The sequence below is a fragment of the Ailuropoda melanoleuca genome, chromosome 8 (genome assembly GCF_002007445.2).
Source record: "Ailuropoda melanoleuca isolate Jingjing chromosome 8, ASM200744v2, whole genome shotgun sequence".
NCBI lineage: Eukaryota > Metazoa > Chordata > Mammalia > Carnivora > Ursidae > Ailuropoda > Ailuropoda melanoleuca.
In genome coordinates, this window is record NC_048225.1 from 85635006 (window position 1) to 85654397 (window position 19392).

The following is a 19392-nucleotide window of genomic DNA, read 5'->3' on the forward strand; positions in this document are numbered from 1 at the left end:
GGGGGGGGGGGGGGGCACACCTGGGAGGGGCAGGACTTTCTTTCTGGCACCAACACAAAGCAACCAGCCTCATTGTCTGCTCAGGGTTTTGCCTCACATGCCCCTGGAATGGGGGCTGGAGAAGGGAGTCTCAGGGCAGGAACAGCTGTTCCATCTGCTGCAAGGTTGCGAAAAGCATCTTGAGTCTCCATATGGGAGGGGAGGTTGAGAACGCATGGTCAAGGATCTGTTTGGAGAAGGGGCTGGAATATCCTGGGGCGATGCTGCAATGAGGGGCGCACAACAGCATTTCCAGGACCTGGAACAGAGAACTGCCTCCCTAAAAAAATGCCGATAGATGAACGAGGACGATCACGTTCTTGGGGCGCGCATCACAGAGAGGAGCATTTTCTGATTCAAAAATCAGGGCATGGCATCTGAGAACAATTTTTTTTCTGGTTTCTAAATTTTTGTACTTGGAATGCCTTAAAATGGTGTAAAATGAAATCATACTGATCATAAATGTAACGAAATGGATTTATTACAAATTATAACATCGTATGAAATTGGAAGTGTCCTGGAGAATCCGGCATGAATGCACACTGTGTTTTGAACTGAAGCCTATCTGAGCAGAGCTAAGGAACAAAACTCTTTACAAATCATGAATTTGTTAGTTTCTTCATGACTCAGGAGTTGGGGGGGGAAAAAAAAAAAAAAAAAAAAAAAAAAAAAAAAAAAAAAAAAAAAACTCGGGGGGGGGGGGGGGGGGAAGAGGGGAGAGCAAGCTCCCTTCCCCAGGGCGGGGGTGTGGGCAGAGAAGCTAACGTCCCTATGGGGTGCTTAAGGACTTGGAGACTGGGGACCAGGGACCTAGACTTGAGCCCTTGCTCTTTACTGTCCTAGCTGTGTCTCAGGCAAATCTGGGGTTCCTGGTTTGCAAAGCCAGGACAGTACTGAGCCCACCAGGGGGCTGTGAGCTGTGAGAATTCCAGCCATTCCACGGGGCTCCTAGTCCAGTATCTGGCATGGCTGGCACGTGTGTAAGTATCAACTCCTTTCCTCCCTCCACCCCGCCTCACCGATGCACGGAAGGATGCCCCAGCTTTGGAAGGTGCTGGTCCCTGAAAACACCTTGCAACATAGCAGACATCTGGGCGCTCCTTCAGAAGCACTCCTTCTCTCAGGCAAGTGGGTGTGGAGAGAACACAGGGTAAGTCATGCTGTCAGCTGCCCAGCGCCCACCACAAACCAGCAATGGCCTGGGCTTCTCACTGGCTGGAAAACAGCACAGAGAGGAAGCAGCAAAGAGTCTGGGAGGAAACAAAGTTTCCTGTTCAATGAGGCGAGAGCAAGAAGAGCCTTGCGGTTGTGGTCGAGCAAGAGAACAAGGGCAGTAATGGGGGGAAATGTGAACCCAATGGATCTGCGAAGCACCCCTCGGGGCATTCTATCTGACCCCAGGAGCAGCCTGAGCAGAAAGAATGTGCAAACCTCAATTATGTTACAAATGATCACGAGGACCTTCCAGCTTTTGCTGATCCAGCAGGCAGCTCTTTTCAGAGACTTAAAAGGGCATTTAAAAGCCACTCACCAAGGTCCTCCTACAAGGGGGAGTGGGGGAGGACTTCTCATTTCCACCCAAATCCAGGGCTCAATGCTGTCACTTCTGCATACCCGGGCTTTTTCTAAAAAGATCTCTGTCTTTGAAATTTCATCATTTACGCCACTTGCTTCAATGACTCTGAACTTGGCACGCTGCTCTAGGATTTTGCTACTTTCTAAATCACATGCTTTTACCTACATTACTTAGTGGGGCTTGGAGTCCAAGCCTCAGAAGGAGGTTGCCAAAGCCTCCCCTTCCTTTCCCAAGGCTAGCCAGTGACACGTGTTGTCAGAAACACTCTCTTCCTCAAAGTCTCTTTTTCTAATTCTAGATGGGCCTTGAAGAAAGATCCCAGGCTGGGCCAAGAGTTCAAAACAATTCAGATGAATACCTATTTGGGCATCTACTCTATGCCAGGCATGATGGGGAGGGGGGTCTGAGGTGAGGACCTATAGCCTCTACTCTAAAGGGCCTTGCTGCCTATAGGGGAACAATATATAGGGTCAGTATGGAAGACCAATTCCTACAGGCTATGAGGAGAGGCAGACTGGCACAATGCAACCAGGTCACTGTTCTTGTGTTCATTCAAAACATATTTGTTGAGTACCTATTACGTGCACTTTTTGATACCCTGGGGATATCATGAGGAACAGGAATGTGGGGCCTGAGGTCAGATAGCACTGAATCAAAGCCCTGCCTCCGATGTAAGTAATTGTTTTAGGCAAGTTTTTTTTTTTTCTTTTTTTAAAAGAATTTATTTATTTATTTATTTATTTGAGAGAGAGAGAGGAGAGTGAGAGCGTCCGCACGAGTGAGCACGAGCTGGGGGACGGGACCAAGGCAGAGGGAGAAGCAGGTGCCCCGCTCAGCAGGGAGCCTGACCTGGGGCTCGATGCCACGACCCTGGGATCATGGCCTGAGCCGAAGGCAGATGCTTCACCGACTGAGCCACCCAGGCGCCGCTTCGGCAAGTTTCCTAGCTAAGCCCACTGAGCTCCAGATTTCTTACCTTAAAAACAGAATCACAATAACAATAATATCTACAGAGTTCTTAAGAAGTCGAGAAGCAGTTGTGGTAGATGCTCAATAAATGTTGGTGACTGACTATTCCAGAAGAGATGAATAAATAAATCTGACGGTTAGACATGAAGTGGGGGAGGCAAAGACACTGCGCTTGATCTCTTTCTGGGTGAGAGAACGCGCCGAGGGAGAGATGAAGCATACGCACGAGGCGGGCTTCCAGACCCGGCTGGGCCTGCAGCCGTGTTTCCTCCAGGACTCACACATTTTCTAAGAGCATGTTTTAGTGTTTTATTTTAAAATTAAGCATCGATGATTATTTCATATAGATATATGCATACATATGTATACATCATCCATATATATTCTCACAAGCTTATACATCTGAGTGTCTAATCCAATCACTGCGTGATTTCAGCCACATTTGTGTTTGTGATCACCTTAATGCCAAGTAAAGTTGCTTTATTTATTTTCCCCTAATGAGGAAAGAATAGAGGTGGACTTAATGTATAAATGCGTTCATAGCTGCTGAAAGCTGAAAGGAAGCAGCAGGGTGCATTTTGTCAGAAGGAAGGTCTAGAAGTCCTTTGAATTGAGGAAAGCTGCGCAGGAGCGGTTGTCCGCACCTGGCCAGGGGATGGGCTGATCTGGAAAGTGCCTGGGCTTGGACAGTCAGTACCCTATTGTGTGATGAAGAGAGATTGGGTTTTAGCAAAAACAATCTCATGTCACATTTCATTCCTATTATTAATTTTAATTTTACTGAGTTGGTAAATTTTACTGGTTGTTTGGTGTTTGAATCAGAAATTTGTGTTTAGTGCTTATTAAGCACTAAAGTAAATTGCATTGATACTTCGTGTTTTATCATACAAGTTGGAATAACATATTAATAAAAATAACTTAAGCCTAACCGAGAGCTCTGCTAGATCTCTTCAAGACAGGGCATGGCCCAGGTGCAAGAGCAAGCTGCTGGAACTCCAGCCTGGGTGTGGAGGGAGGGCTGACCGGAAATGCCCCTTTTTTTCACTTTTTTTTCTGTGGCTTGTGGCCACAGATTCCTGGGAACTACAAGCAGGTTCCAGGAAGTGTGATCACAGAGGAGTTTGGAAGGGTTCAAAGGCGCATGTGTTACTGAGAACGGATCCTCTTTTCCCAACCTTCTCCTGCTTAACCTCCTGACTCAGAGACCTCACCTTCTATTGCTTCTCTCGACTTGATTTTCACTTACTTATTCAACGAGCAGCCGATCTGCCGCGTGTCAGCTCCTGCACCAGCACAGGGATACAGCACAAGCGTGATGGGCTCAGTGCTTGCCCCCAAGGAACCGGCCCTGGCGTAGACCATTACATTTCAACTGTATTCTCAACTTTGCATCCTTTTCCACAGACCAGGTCTTCAGAATCCTGCCTGGAATTCCCACCCCGACTTTTTGCAAATAAACCATCAATCTTCCTTTGATTTGTTCAGCCACATACCTGGAAGGTCATGCACCAGTGCGTCATCTTCTCTAGACTTTTTCTCGGTGCTGGCTGATTCTAGGCCAGGAACCTGCAAAAAGGAAGAACTCTGTTATTAGGGAGCCATGGATTGGGAGAGTGCAGTGTCTCACCGCCGCGGATCAGTCTTCCCAAGGGATTTCGAGCAGGAGCAAGTGTTAGGAAGCATTAGTAGAGGCAGTGCGTGACAGGGCACGACTGGCTAGGAAGCCAGGGATTTCCTGGCAAGGCAAGCAGGTCTTCTTTTCTTTTTTTCTTTCTTTCTTTCTTTCTTTCTTTCTTTCTTTCTTTCTTTCTTCCTTCCTTCCTTCCTTCCTTCCTTTTTCTTTCTTTTCTTCCTTCTTTTTTAAAGATTTTATTAATTTATTTGTCAGAGAGAGCACAAGCAGGGGGAGCAGCAGGCAAAGGAAGAAGCAGACTCCCCACTGAGCAAGGAGCCCAATGTGGGACTCGATCCCAGGACCCTGGGACCCTGACCTGAGCCAAAGGCAGATGCCTAATCAGCTGAGCCACCCAGACACCCCCAGGCCTTAGTTTCGAGGGTAGGGTAAGTTAGCTGAAGTTTAGTTGGGGGATTGTGATTGGTGTTTGTTAAGTGTCCTTGACAAGTGCTTCCTGGAACTGCGGGCTGACTTAGGTTCAGATTTGTGATGTGGGCAGGGCCACGGAGGTGTCCTCCATTTTGTGGGTCCTGATATATGCATTCGTTTTATCACATCTTAGGTTGAGTTCTTTGGAAGCAGAGCCTGAGATGAAGTTCTGGTGACATGTGATTTATTGATTTATTCAGAAAAAACTTGGAACTGAAGAAGGGAAGCAGAAAAGTGAAGGGAAGAGTAGAGCAAGGCTGTGGTCTCAGAAAAAGCCAGACATGATCCACAGAAGACTCTGGGGCATAAGTGGTATCACAGAAATGTTCCCACCACGAAGCATGAGGGCCAGACTTCTGTGGGTTGGGAAGGGGTGTGTGTGTGTGTGTGTGTGTGTGTGTGTGTTGGCAGAAGCATGACCTCACAGTTGAGGCATCTCCCATCAATTGTAAGGGTCATTTCTAGAGAAAGGGGACACTATGAGCTGTTAGCACACTGCTGCTATAGGATGGATGTACCCATCCAGTAGGAGGGACCACAGTGGGACACCAAATGAATCCATCACATGTTCAAATGCAGGGTTCACCTTCCCAAGTTAGCATGACCATTATAGGAAGTGATTGGGAAAATACCTGGTATAGAAACTGTCCCTTCCTCTCCCTTCAGGCATGAAGAGTCAGAAGTTCTTGACAAATTGGGCCAATCCAAAAGTCTACCTGATTCATACCCTGGCTAGGTGAGAAGTTAAACCCATCGCTGAAACCTTATTCCTCTGCACCTACATCCCCAACCACATGGAGAAATCCAACCTGCGCATGGTCTCCTGCTCGCCCAGGGCCTTGGCTGTTGTCATTGCCCCTAAATAATTAGTGCCTTCCTGTCTACAAGTAAGCCCTTTTGACACCTTTGAGCAGTGCAATGCTTTCCAAACTGTAGCCCATTAAGCTCTAGGTTAATGGAGGTTAGGAAACGAAGGCTGTGGTAGGCAGAATAATGTCTCTCCTAAGGATGCCCACACCCTAATTCCTGGAACCCATGACTGTGTTGGCTTACATGGCAAATGAAACTTTGCAGATGTGACTAAGAGTACAAACCTTGAAATGGGGATAATCCTTGATTATCCAAGTGGGCCCAATCTAACACATGAGTCCTTATGTTGAACATCTTCTTTGGCTGTGGTCCAAGAGAGATGAGACAGAAGAAGAAGGAGGAGAGATGCAAAGTTTGAGAGGGATTCGACCCATCATTGCAGACGTTGAACATAAGGGAAGAGCCCAGGAGCCAAGGAATCCAGGCAGCCTCTAGAAGCTGGGAATGGCCCTCAGCCATCAAGGAAATGACAATCTCACTTCTATAACCACAAGGAACTCAATTCTACCAAGAACCAGAATGACTAAGGAAGTAGATAGATCCTCTCATTGCACCTAGAGAAGAGAACATGGCCATGCTGACAACTTGATCTTACCCTGGTGAGACCCACATCAAACTTATGATCTACACAGACTATATAATAATACCTTTGTGTTATTTAAGCTGTTAAGTTTGTGATAATTTGTTACAGCAGCAATAGAAAACTAATACAGAGGTCTTCATCAAATTAATTTGGGAAATGGTGTATAGATTATAGAACATCTTACTCATCTTGTTATGAGAGAGTCATAAAAAAACAAAGCCAATAACAAAACATTAATTGAATCAAATAGCAGATTACTTGTTCACTACAAAGGGAGAGGCTGACACTCTCCTGATTCATAATTCTGTGTTCCGATAGCATCACATGTTGTGTGCAAATAGAGGGCAGCTGTAGACCCCCAGCATCACATTCCATTGTCATAGTTACTCTCTGGATAGCAAGATGCCCTGACAAAGACCAGATTGGCTGCGGTAAGTGGTGGGAAGGTACCCTGAGGGTGGCCAGATGCTTCTACATTCATGTCGGAGACATTTTTCTGAAATTTGTATTCACTCAGCTCTGCCCCCAATGGCAACATGGTCATTTGCATTTAGAAAACAGGAAGCCTGTATTAATGATGGATACTTCCTAATGAGAATGAGTCCTTCCATCCTAACACTTAGGGAAACAAATACCAACAAAAGCAAAGTTTTGAAATGGATTTTGCCTCAAATTAAGGACAACTACTAGCAACTTCTCGTACTGCATTTCCTACCCTTCTCCATCTCAATCCCTATGCTCTAGCTACACTGGGCTTCCTGTTTGAATACGGCAAGCTTATCCTCTGCAGGGACTTTATACCTACTCTTTCCTGAGCCTGGATTGCCCTTCCTTCAGATGTTTGCATGCTTCGTTCCCTCCCTCCATTCATTCAGGCCTCTGCTCAAATGTCCCCACTTCAAAGAGGTCTTTCCTAAGCACTTTTTCTAAAATAAACACTCTCTCCAATATTGTCTATGTTCTTTCCAACTTTGTAGCTCCTTAATGGCATTTCTGCATTTATTTGAGTCATTGTCTCCCTACCAGACTGTAACCTACATGAAGGCCAGGACCTTGTCTCTTACTCACTGTGTATCCCCAGTTTCTGGCTCATGGTGAGTACCCAAGGAGGCTCAACATTTGTTGACTGTATGAATGAATTTCTTGGAGTCTTGGTTCTCCACTGCCATGCTAGCCCTCTAGCACTCAAATACTAGCTACCCCACTTTGCCCAATTTCTTCCAAATCCAAGTTCTTCCCCTAGTCCAATGCAGTTGGTATGGAAGATTGTATATTTCAAAGATACGCACCATAACGTATATTCCATTTCATGTGCCCCTCTTACAAATTGACGTTGATCCTTCTTCTTTGAGGAGTGTGTCCATGTTCTCTCCTCTTGAATCTAGGCTGGTCTGTAACTGTTATGGGACTACAGTGGGACACCATGTGACTTCTAAGGCTAGGCATGTAGCCACTTTCTTCCAACCTTCATGCTAGGGTGATTTAGTGAAACATACTTATTTTCAGGAATTGTGCTTAGGAAAGAAAAATACACACACACACACACATCAAGATTTTCCTATTGTAACGATTCAGAATTCACCTAGATTCAGCCACTCTAAAGATTAATAAATTACCCAGGACAGCTGGATTAATGAACTTCACTCCAATGTCCGTCTTCTCAGTCCCAGCCCCATGCCAATCCTGGGGGCAGTTCCTTTCCCAGCAGCCCCAGTCAGATGAAAACCAGGTTCCGTACATCTCCAATCAAACTCACCTCTGCAGCGGGGGCACCCTCTCCTAAGGCTGCTCAACTGCTTCTTCCAGCCAGTATTTACTCAAGCGCAGGGGCAAGTCCCGGAGCCCCACTACCTCCCTGGGCTGTCGCTGGACACACCCTGGGAGTGGGTATTTAGTCACAGTGGGCTGGGTAACAAACTTGTGGTCGGAACCCCTCAAATACAGTTAAGCATTGAGTCTAGACAATAAGATGGAGGTGGAAATATATGCAAAAAATTCCAGTGTTTATAGCTGGGGGAAGAAAACCAGGAGACTGGGTGGGTAGGACAGATAGAATGGGTTGGCATGATGATAACAGTTAAGATCCTGAGGTCTGGCTTTAGGTGGGCCTGAGTTCTAAATCTGCCTCTGCAAGTCCCTCAGCCTGTCTAAGCCTCAGTTTCCTTAGCTGTGAAGTGGAACTAGGACTGGACCTAGAACTGCCCTCACAGGGATGCCATATGGACAAAACAAATGGTGCATGTCCAAGCCAGCTGAAAACTGGCACAAGAGAAGTCCTCAGTTTATGGGAGCCCTTGTCTTTCACTGACACAGATCCACAAGGCTGTATGAGGGGGGTGCTTAAGGCTGTAAGGATCTATATAGTAATTTATGGAGCTGGAGTGGAGAGCTCTGAAATGGGCTTGGCCATCATGTTGCCTCAGGGATGCTGGGGAAGAGCCTTGGGCCTTTTATAGTCCTTTTCCCCTGCCAGGACTTCCACCACCCCCTCTGCAGTTGCCACTTTTGGATGACTTTTGAGCCACTAAAAAGTGTGGGCCCCTGGGACTAACACCCTGGGAAAACACCGCCTCCATCCTCTCCCCTAGCTCATGTGAAGGTTGGCTGAAGGGCCAACTCACAACACTCAACATAAACACCAGAAAATCCACTTAATGCCCTTGGTTTCCCACGAACTAGTGGTGGAACAGTGGCATTTGCACAAAACGGCTTATACTAAAATAGGCAGCTTGAAATATTCCTGGCAGATGGGGCTAAATATAGACACGGTGACAGATTGGCCCCACAGCTCTTCCCCCGAGTGTTAAGAACGTGCTGGAGCCAAGAAGCTTCTCTTTTCCGGAAGATTGTGGCAACAGCCCCAGGATCTCACCATGCCAGGGAGCTGCGAAGATGCAGAGAAGGGAGGTAGCTCTGAGAGCGAGCACCAGCCCCATGGCAAGAGGTTCCCACATGCCACAAGTGCCGGGATGAAGAAAAGGGTGCAGATACCGTCTGATGAACCGGAATTTATTTATTAGACCTTCTGAAGGATCAACTACTCCTCCAAGAGGTGCCTTTCATGAGCAAAAATTTGCTGAATGAATAGAAGCAGTATAATACAATGGTTAACAGTGGAGGTTTGGGGGTTCAGAGTGCCCAGGCTTGAACCCTGGTTTTGCTCCTTACTAGCTATATGAGCTTGGCCAAGTCACTTAACCTTCTGGTGCCTTAGTTTTGGTTTTTTGTTGTTTTTTTTTTTACTGTCAGCAGAATGGGATGATAATACTGTCCATCTCTTGTGAAGATTTAATCACCTAATGTATGTAAAGGCCATGCACAAAGCCTGGTACTGAGTAACTGCTGTGTGGATGGGAGCTATTTTATTTAACGGACTAGGAAGGAGAGAGAGGTACCTAAAACGGCTGAAGAGTTTTAAGGCTTGGAGGTGTTAAAAAACAAAACTCGACTGAGTAAATTTTAAAGATTTTACTGGCTTTATTCAATGATTCATGAATTAGGCAGCATCCCATCTAGCAGATAGAAAGGAGCTCCAAGGAGCTGTACAAAATGAAAGGCACTTACAGGCAGAAGGGAGCAGGATTAGAAAGACTAGCATAGAGCAAAATGGTTGTGGTCAGGTCACCTTTCTTTTTTCTTTTGTTTCTCTTTTGTTGCAAAAGTTAATGTGCATCATCAAACAGCTTCTTAAGGGGAACCATTAAGAACCAGGGCTCCACAGGGCACTTCCTTAAGTTTTTCAAAATTGTCAATGGCCAAATGTTCAAAAATAATAATTGGAAGTATCATCTGCAGCTTGGTTACCATTTCACACAATTAAAAAAATTATTTTATTTTTTTAAGTTCCTTTTTTAAAAAAAAGATTTTAAAATCTTTCTTTTAAAAGATCTCCTTTTTAAAAGATTTTATTTACTTATTTGAGAGAGAGAGAGAGAGTGAGAGCATGGGAGAGGGTTAGAGGAAGAGGGAGAAGCAGACTCCCAATGTGGGGCTCGATCCCAGGACCCTGAGATCATGACCTGAGCTGAAGGCAGATGCTGCACCGACTGAGCCACCCAGGTGCCCCCCCACCCCAAAATTTATTTTAAGGTCACCTTTCTTTACGGGATGGCAGGGAACTATCAGGCAGATTAGCCCACTTGTGCTGACCAGGTAATTTCAGATTGACTGGTTTAAGATTTCATTCTGGGGAGAGGCTGAAACTGTAATTAAGTTAAGTAGTAATTCTGGGTTTGGTGATGTGAGGCTTAGCATAAGTGACTCCATTTTGGCCTACTGTCTCTTTTTAACAGAGGAATATTTTGGATAAGAATGACAGCAAAATTAAAAATAAAGTCGGGTTGCAAATTCTTAAATAGTTTCTATATCCACTGAGATTATATTTGGAATGGGCATTACTATAAATAACTACCCAGTGGAAAGTGATCACTCAGTGGGTAAGGTGTTGGTGTGTGAGAGGCTGGCTTCCACGGGAGAGAGGAGATGTTTAGAAAGAGCTCGTCATCATCTTAAAAGGGAAGGCAAAACTCTCTCTTCCTAACTGATAAGACTTTGAACATTGTGCAATTTGCTATCTGACTTCCATACAGTAAAACATTTAAACACCAGGAGGATTTTCTCTTAGATTTTAATGACAGCATATGCCCGTCTGTGGCAGGTGAAAGTAAGGGGCCTAGAAGATGGTTCTGCATTCTAGTTCTGTCTCTGCTGCATTTGGACTCTGTTGTGTCTGTGCCCCTGGTTTCGTTCTATCCAATTTTGTTTGCTCCAAATTCTGGAGTTAGAATTTCTCAGTAGTTTTTTTATTCTGTGTGCTGCTAGCACCATGTCTCACAGGCCAAGAGAAATATTAGCTTTTGAATTGTCTTTGCAGAACTAGAATAGTCCCAACAGCCTAAGAACTGCCTCCTGGAGTCAGAGGATTCTTTTCTAGACGGTTTTCTCAGTGGGGGATTGTGGTAAAAACCACCTCTGCTGGATCCAGAAATAATAGGCCAGTGCATGTTCTCATAGTATAGACTTACCTATATCCTTATATCCTATATTAGTTAAAGTAGGCTAACTGCAGTTGCAGACAAGCCCCACCATTTAAGAGGCTTAGAAGAGTGGAAGCTTATTTCTCTCTCAAAGCCCATTGGTATTGAGATGGGGAAGACTAGGGGTGGGATTTCTTTGCTCCATACAGTTATTTAAGAGCCCAGGCTAACAGAGGCCCTGCAATTTTCAACTTGCGGTTTTCAAGGTTGCCTGGGTGTCATTATCCAGCTAACAGAGAAGGTGCATGGAGAACCATGGTGGGACGTTCTCATGGTCAAGCCTAGAAGAGGTGTATATTGTGTCACTTTCACTCACATTCCCTTGGCTAGAACTTAGTCACATGGCCATATAGCCTGCAAAGGAGGCTGAAAAGCGCAGCCTATCTGTGGGCCCAAGGAGGAGAGGAAGATCAGGAATGTTGGCGATTGGTGAACACTTCACACTTCTTGAAGCTAATTCAAGAAATGAAGACACCTTTTGAAGCAGCATTTTGAAGGAATTATAGAACTTTTTTTTCTAATTCTCTGTGCTGTTTTCACTCAATTTTTGTATTAGATTTGTTAAATAGTTGCTTCTAATCCACATCTCTTCCTAGTAAGTTTTTTTTTTAAAGATTTATTTATTTATTTTAGAGAGAGGGTGCTTGTGCAAGAGCAGGGAGAGGGACAGAGGGAGAGAGAATCTCCAGCAGAGTCTGCACTGAGCACGGAGCCCGATGTTGGGCTCGATCTCACGACCCTGAGATCATGACCTGAGCTGAAATCAAGAGTCTGATGCTTAACTCACTGAGCCACCCAGGCACTCCTATTAAGTTTTACAATCCAAGAACAACCCAGGTTCTCTACAATAAAGCAGAGCTGCTCTGTCTCCCACAGTAGAAGTTTCCTTGTGAGCGGCATGGTGAATGAGCACCTTCTTTGAAGAAGAAAACACTAACTGTTCTTTAAAAGAAAGCTTGTTTCCCTCAGTGTAAGACTCAGAGTTTTGCACATGGCATCATTGCTGGGGTTTTAGTAGAAACTGCTATGAATATTCCTGCAATGCTGTTTGAACCTGTTGTATCAACAGGCTGCCAAAGAATGTAGTAGACAAAGGAAAAAAAGAAAAGGAAAGAACAGTTTGATTTAAGAGGGGTCCAATCCCATAATGACCATATAATAGGCTCCCTGGGATTCAAGTAGGAACTGCCAGATGCTTTCCTCATTCCTACTAAAGTAAGTTACATACACAAATATCATGACACTTTTATGTGTAGAACATTCTCTTCCCTTTATGATCATTTATCAAGACATTAAACATTTCTCCAATATTAAGGAAACTAAGTCATACTTCTAAGGCTTTAAAGCCCTAACACAAAATTCCATTATAGTTGAAAACTGTAATAATATCGTTGAAGGTACAGTCGACTGCTATAGTAAGATATGAATATAATAAAATTTAATAGACACTCTACCCCATGCACACTTCTATTTGACACCTCTTACACTCTATTACATTTAAGTTTCTCACTAAATTTTTTTACATACCAATAGTTCTAAAACTTTTTTGTGCCTCATAATCACATGGAGAGCTTGTGGAAGCTCCTGGAAACTACTGTGGCCCTGCTGAATATGAGGGGTGAGATTGGGGCACATGTATTTTTAACCAGTTCGCCAGGTGGTTCTGATGCACACCAAAGCTGGAGAACTATGCCTGGTGTATCTTAACTCTTCCAGCATCTGGCATGTAGTAGGCACTAAATATATATTTTGTGGACAGAGGAGTGAGTGGATGAACCAAATAAAATAGTACTCTTACAAAGACATTTGTTACTGAGTCAAAAGCAATAAAATAAAAATTCATTGAGAATTTACTGCCACAAACATTAAAAACAAAAGTAAGAAATAATTTGACTACTGGGAATGCTGCACTAATAAATCAACTTTATTTGTACAATCCTTGTTTGTCATGTTTCACTGATATCAAGTATTCAGATTAGTACTAGAATGCCAAAGTTACAGATGGATAATAGGGCCATGGAAAGGGTATGTCCCACTTACAGGGGGACACAAGAATTGGAGTAAAGTAATTTTGATGAATACACAGCATCTTAATAACACAAAACTCTTCATCCTTCCAGTGTTCTAGATACCTCTGGCTGAACTATTTGTCTAGTGTCAAGAACACTTTCAAGATCATCCGCTTAAAGAGAATGCACAATGAAATGACAGATACTTTACTAAGAGTTAGACTCCCCCAAAGCAAGGAGTGTCATGAGAACAGTAAGTTTTCAGAAAGCTGACAAATATTTTCCTGTATATAATATCCTCCCACTTGCCCTCCTACCTTTCTGGAGGCTCCTCTTTCTCTTCAGGCTCATTATCTTCTACTCAGCCATTAAGAGTTAAATTCCTCTAAGTTTTGACCTAGGTGCTCTCCTCCTCCCATTCTCTCAGGCGTATTATCTATTCTTACAGCTTTAATTATCATGTACTTATACATGGTGCCCAAATTGGTTTTTCCAGCCCAGACCCTCCTCTGAGCTCCTGTTGGTTATAAGAACAGTCCACAAAACTTAGGCCTAACTTTAATGAGTAAAAGAAAAAAAAAATTAGTCAATCTTTTATTTTGCACTGATTAAGCATATAGACATGTAAAGTATCTAATATGCCAGATACATATAAAATATCTCATATCATATGCCAAGCACTCAATAAATATTGGGTGTTTTTTTTTTTTATGTTGTTGGATAATATAGCCCTCCAAAGCCGGAGAAACATGAAAGTTCAAAGCTGTCTCAGGTGTACATCCGAGGAGATAGTTTCAATCATGCCAGGATGGAATGGTATTTGGCTGGGATCCTGAACACCCCACCTTGGACCAGCCACCCACCTCTCCCAGCTTCAGGATGGAAACCTATATGAAGGAGAAAACCATTCTGTTTATTACTCTGAAGTTTTAGCCCCACCTTGCCCTCTCCACTTGGGAATTAACCCGCAATGAGCTACATAGGGCCACCTGATGTCAGTGGGATTCATTTGCCTGGAGAAGGAAGCCAAATAGCCAGGATCAAAATCAAGCACGGTGGCCTAGTTCCTCAAAACCTACATGTAGTCTTGATTCTTGAGTGCCTACCAATTTTATGACTAGGAAATGCAAGGAGAGATAAATCCAAAGGACAAGCATATGGGGAGAGGGAGAGTCTCCATTTGTGGCCAAAAGCGTAGGTACCCGTTATATCTCCCACCCTTTGCCTTGAATCTATCTCAGTATTCCCGCCGGTACTGACCCATTTCAGATCTCCAGCTGGTGGGGATGAGTTTTGCACTCGCCCAAGAGAATAAGGGGTGCCATTTATTTTGTAATATCTTTATTCATCCAACCAATATTTGTGTGTGACTAATATGTGTTAGGCACTGTTAAAGGTGCCAGAAACACAGCAGTGATGAGAAATGACAAAAATCCCTGCTATCATGGGACCTATATATTCTAGCATATAAATAAAATACATACTAGGTTAGATGATGGTAAGTGCTATGGAGAAAAAGAAGACAGGGAGGGTGGACAGGGAGTGCTAAGCTATTACAAGAACCTAAGCCAGAGATGACGGTGTTCAAAAATGACAGTTGGACACTTTAATACTCCACTCTCAATAACTGATAGAACGATTAGACAGAAAATCAGCAAGCATATAGAAAATGTAAATAACACTTGACCTAGCTGGTATTTATAAAACATTCCACCCAATGACAGCAGAACAGACATTCTTTTCAAACACACATGGAACATTCTCCAGAATGGGCCTATGTTAGACTGTATGTTAGTCCATAAAGCAAGTTTCAATAAATTTAAAAGGTTTGAAATCATACAATGTGTTCTCTAGCTACAATGCAATTAAAGTAGAAATCAACAACAGAAGGAAATTGGGAGGGGAGTTAGCAAATACTCGGAAATTAAAGAAAACCCTTTTTAATAACTCACTTGCCAAACAAAAACACCAGAAGGACATTTTAAAAATATTTTGAGCTGAATGAAAATGAAAAGTCAACATATAAAATTTTATGGGTTGTAGCTAATGCTGTGATTGGAGGGAAATATATAGCTATAAATGCCTCCATTATAACAGAATAAAGATCTTCAATTAATTACTTAAACATCCACCATAAGAAATAGAGGAATTAACTAAATCCAAATATTTAGAAAACAATGAAGTAGAAAACAGAAAAATAATAGAGAAAAAATCAATGAAGATTGATCAATGAAGATCAACAAAATTGATAAATCTTTAGCTAGACTGACCAAGATATAGGATGAGAAGACAGGAATTATCAAAGTCAGAAAAACAGAGGAAAATTTTTTTACTGCCAAACCTACAAATAAATTAAAGGATTTTAAGAGACTATTATGAACTACTTTGTATCAAATCAGACAACTTATGTGAAATGGACAAATTTCTAGAAAGAGACAAATTACCTAAACTAACTCAAGAAGGAACAGAAAATCTGAATAGAATATTAAGTAAAAAATTGAATTAGTAATTTAACATATTCCCACATATATATCTATATCTATACATATAGATACATACATATAGATATACATATACATACGTATCTATACATACAGATATATAATGGAATATTACTCAGCCATCAAAAAGAATGAAATCTTGCCATTTGCAATGACATGGATGGAATCAGAGGGTGTTATGCTAAGTGAAATAAGTCAGTCAGAGAAAGACAAATACTGTATGATATCACTCATATGTGGAATTTAAGAAACAAAACAGATGAACATAGGGGAAGGGAAGGAAAAATAAAATAAGAGGAAAACAGAGAGGGAGACAAACCATAAGAGACTCTTTACAGGAAACAAACTGAGGGTTGTTGGAGGGGAGGTGGGTGAGGGGATGGTGTAACTGGGTGATGGGCATTAAGGAGGGCACTTGATGTAATGAGCACTGGGTGTTGTATGAAACTGATAAATCACTAAATTCTACCCCTGAAGCTAATAATACAGTATATGTGAACTAAACTGAATTTAAACTTAAAAATTTAATTTAAGGACAAAGTTGGGCCCAAATGGATTTGTTGGTAAATTCTACCAAATATTTTTAAAAAGAAATAATTGTAATGACTTACAAACACCGAAAACAGAGGATAAGGAAACACTTCCAAACACATACTATGAGCCCAGTTTACCCTGATTTAAAAGTCAGGCAAAGATATTTCAAGCAAAGAAACCCACAGACCAGTATCTCTCATGAAAATAGACTAAAAAAATCCTTATATTTTTAAAAAGTGAGTTCACGAACATATAAAAAGAATTATAAGCTATCACCAAGTGGAATTTATATAAGGTTGGCTTAATGCTCAAAAATCAGTTCATGTAATATGCCACATTAATAGAATGAAAGACAAAACCCACACGATCATCTCTGTAGGTGTAGAAAAAGAAGATCAACATATTGATAAAAAACAATAACTGTGCTTTTCTTTCCCCACCATGGACGTTACTGCAGATTTCTGTTTCTTAGGAAATTCTGGGAAAATATAAGGAGAATATTTGCATTCATATACGATGAAGACCCTTGGCGTGACGGGGGTCCTCAGGCGTGAAACTGAGTAAGCTAGCACTTGAATGCAGTAAGTTCTCCTTGGACTCTAATATTAGTCTCTTGACTAAAGTCAGAAGATGGCTCTAATTGGAGGATATTGAAACAGTGTTTGCAGAAGGAGGACTCGAGTCCTCTGAAAAAGGGAGTGAGGAAAGATATATTACTTTTTATAAATCATTACAAGGTAACACAGTGGGTCCAAGGGCATCTCACTCACAGCCAAAGTCCTCGCGTAGGCCCCCAAGTCCTTGGGGCCTTACATGATTTGTCCGCCATGATCTCTCCAACCTCATCCCCTAACACTTCCCCCCCTCTTGGTGCAGCCACATCCTTCTGCTTGGTATTCCCATAACCCACCAGACATGCCCTGCCTCAGGGCAGTTGCACTGGCTGTTCCCCTCCTTGGAATGTTCTTCCCCCAAGTATCCATTATGTTAAACTCTCTCACTTTCTTCAGGATTTGACTCAAAAGCCACCATTTCAATGAGACCTTCTCTGCTGACTCCATTTAAAATTGTATCCCTAGTATGGTGACTAACATAATATAATAAAAAAAATTAAAAAAATAAAATAAAATTGTATCCCTATAACTCCTCCAGTTTCCCTTCCTTGCTTTCTTTCCTCCATACTATTTACCACCATCTGACATAGGAGGAGGCATTCTTCTCTGCTATCTTTCTAATTATCTTTAGTTGATAATCTAGAGATGTCTTTAGAATCTTTAGAATATACGAATATATTCTTAACCCTTTAGAATGCAAGTTCCATGAGGGCAGATACTGTTGCCCTGTTTATTCACAGCTGTTCACCCAGAGTCTGTGACAGTATCTGTCCTTCCGCGGGGCCATCAACGAATACTGGTGCAGGAATGAGCAGCTGACAAGCAGGGGACCCAAAGCAGCAGCGCTCAAGCCAGGACACTCACAGTGTTGCCCTAGAGGCCCTCTGACCTGAGTCACTTTCTACACCCAGGGAGCCCTGCTCGCTCACACCCCAGGCCCGCCCCACCAGCAACACCTCACCGCAGGTCGTGCAGGCGTGTTTCAGTAAGTGACGCCCATCTCCCACCCTTTGGAGACCAGGCAATATTTGCAGCCTATCTCAACAGCTTGTGAAAGCTCAACCTTGAAACAGGTTGGTCAAGAACGCCTCCTGGGAGTCACCGCATTCGCTCAACTCCTGCTGTGCTGATGGCTTTTTTTTTTACTTTGTCTTTAGAATTGTGCTCTGTTCTTTTGCATTTCTGACTGAAAGAATGAAGTGTCTCTCACTTGCCATCTTTTAAGAATCCAGCAACCAAAAGCGTGACAACTATATGTTTTAAAATATGTTTTAAACTCGTGTTTCAGCGGGAGGATGGCTTTCTCGTCCCCACGGCGCTCCCGTAGACGCTGTTGACAGCGGCACCCAGACTGACCCTCACCGCGGAACAGCCCTGATTCAGATCCGAGGCCTGCTGGGGAACCAGCTACAAGGTCAAGGTCTTTGTCTCACCCACACACTCCCAGATTGTGTAAAAATCTTCGGAGACTGGTTTCCCATTAATTTTTTTTTTTTTAAAGGCAAGAAAAAGAAAAACAGAACAAACCTAATGGAAAACCCTACAAACCCTGTTTCTGTCCCGTCAGCAGCATGCAGCTTTTTATCTTTACATTTATTGCATACGCTGCCCCCCACATGTTCTTTTTTCTGCTTGCTTGTTTGTAGCTCGTTTCCAGTCCCAAATGTTGGAGTTGGAGTCTACATTCTTTATTAGTGTCACTGCAGAAGACACACGTCTTCCTGAGCTCATTCATTCATCATTCCTCCTCCTCTCTCTGCCTCGCGTTAAATATGCAAGGTCTCATTACAGTCATAGCTGTCCCGGTCTGCAAAAGGAAATATAGGAAAGACTGCAGGAATACAATGTTAAGACAGTCTGCCTTGGACTCAGTCATTCATTTTCCATGTAGCCAGAAAATGTGTAGTAAATTACTAATTTGTGAAGGTCCCCATGGAGGTACTTCAAAAATGCTAAGATACAAAACTCTTTACCTTCAAGGAATTTCCTGGCAGGTAGCGGACATGAGAGGGAGATGAAAGGGACAGGCGGCTGATGATATACACCCGAGTGAGTTGTGGCTTCCAGAGAGTGCAAGATCTCTTCAGCTGGTCTAGTGAGAGGACGTCTCATGGAGACAGTGGCTTGGTGGTGGCATTTGAACTGGGATTTGCAGGATGAATAAAGCTTTGAAAAACAGAGAAGGGGGGGTGCCTGGGTAGCTCAGTCGGGTAAGTGGCTGCCTTCAGCTCAGGTCATGATTCCAGGGTCCCGGGATGGAGCCCCACCTCAGGCTTCCTGCTCAGCGGGGACCCTGCTTCTCCCTCTGCCTCTGCCTGCTGCTCCCCCTTCTTGTGTGTGCACACACTCTCTCTCTGTCAAATAAAGAAATATAATCTTAAAGAATAAAGGAGAAACAGAGGATGGAAGGCAGAGGAGAAGGAATTTTAAGAGGAGGAAGGAGTATGAACAAACCCTGGAAGCAGAAGGGCTTAAATTGTGCTTGAGGATGATAAAGTTGATTTGGATGTGGGGACCCACCAAACGGAGGCCACGCGAGCAGCCCTGCCCACATCAC

The 19392-nt window shown here is 43.2% G+C and overlaps 1 long non-coding RNA gene across 2 annotated transcripts in view; it reads right to left on the bottom strand.

The window, feature by feature from the left end:
• The window catches only part of LOC117803424, a 45258-nt gene that overhangs the window by 10295 nt on the left and 15571 nt on the right, over positions 1-19392 (bottom strand). For both annotated transcript variants that reach the window (XR_004627276.1, XR_004627277.1), the window contains exon 2: positions 4078-4150. This is a non-coding gene — a long non-coding RNA (uncharacterized LOC117803424). The remainder of the gene's footprint in view (positions 1-4077; positions 4151-19392) is intronic.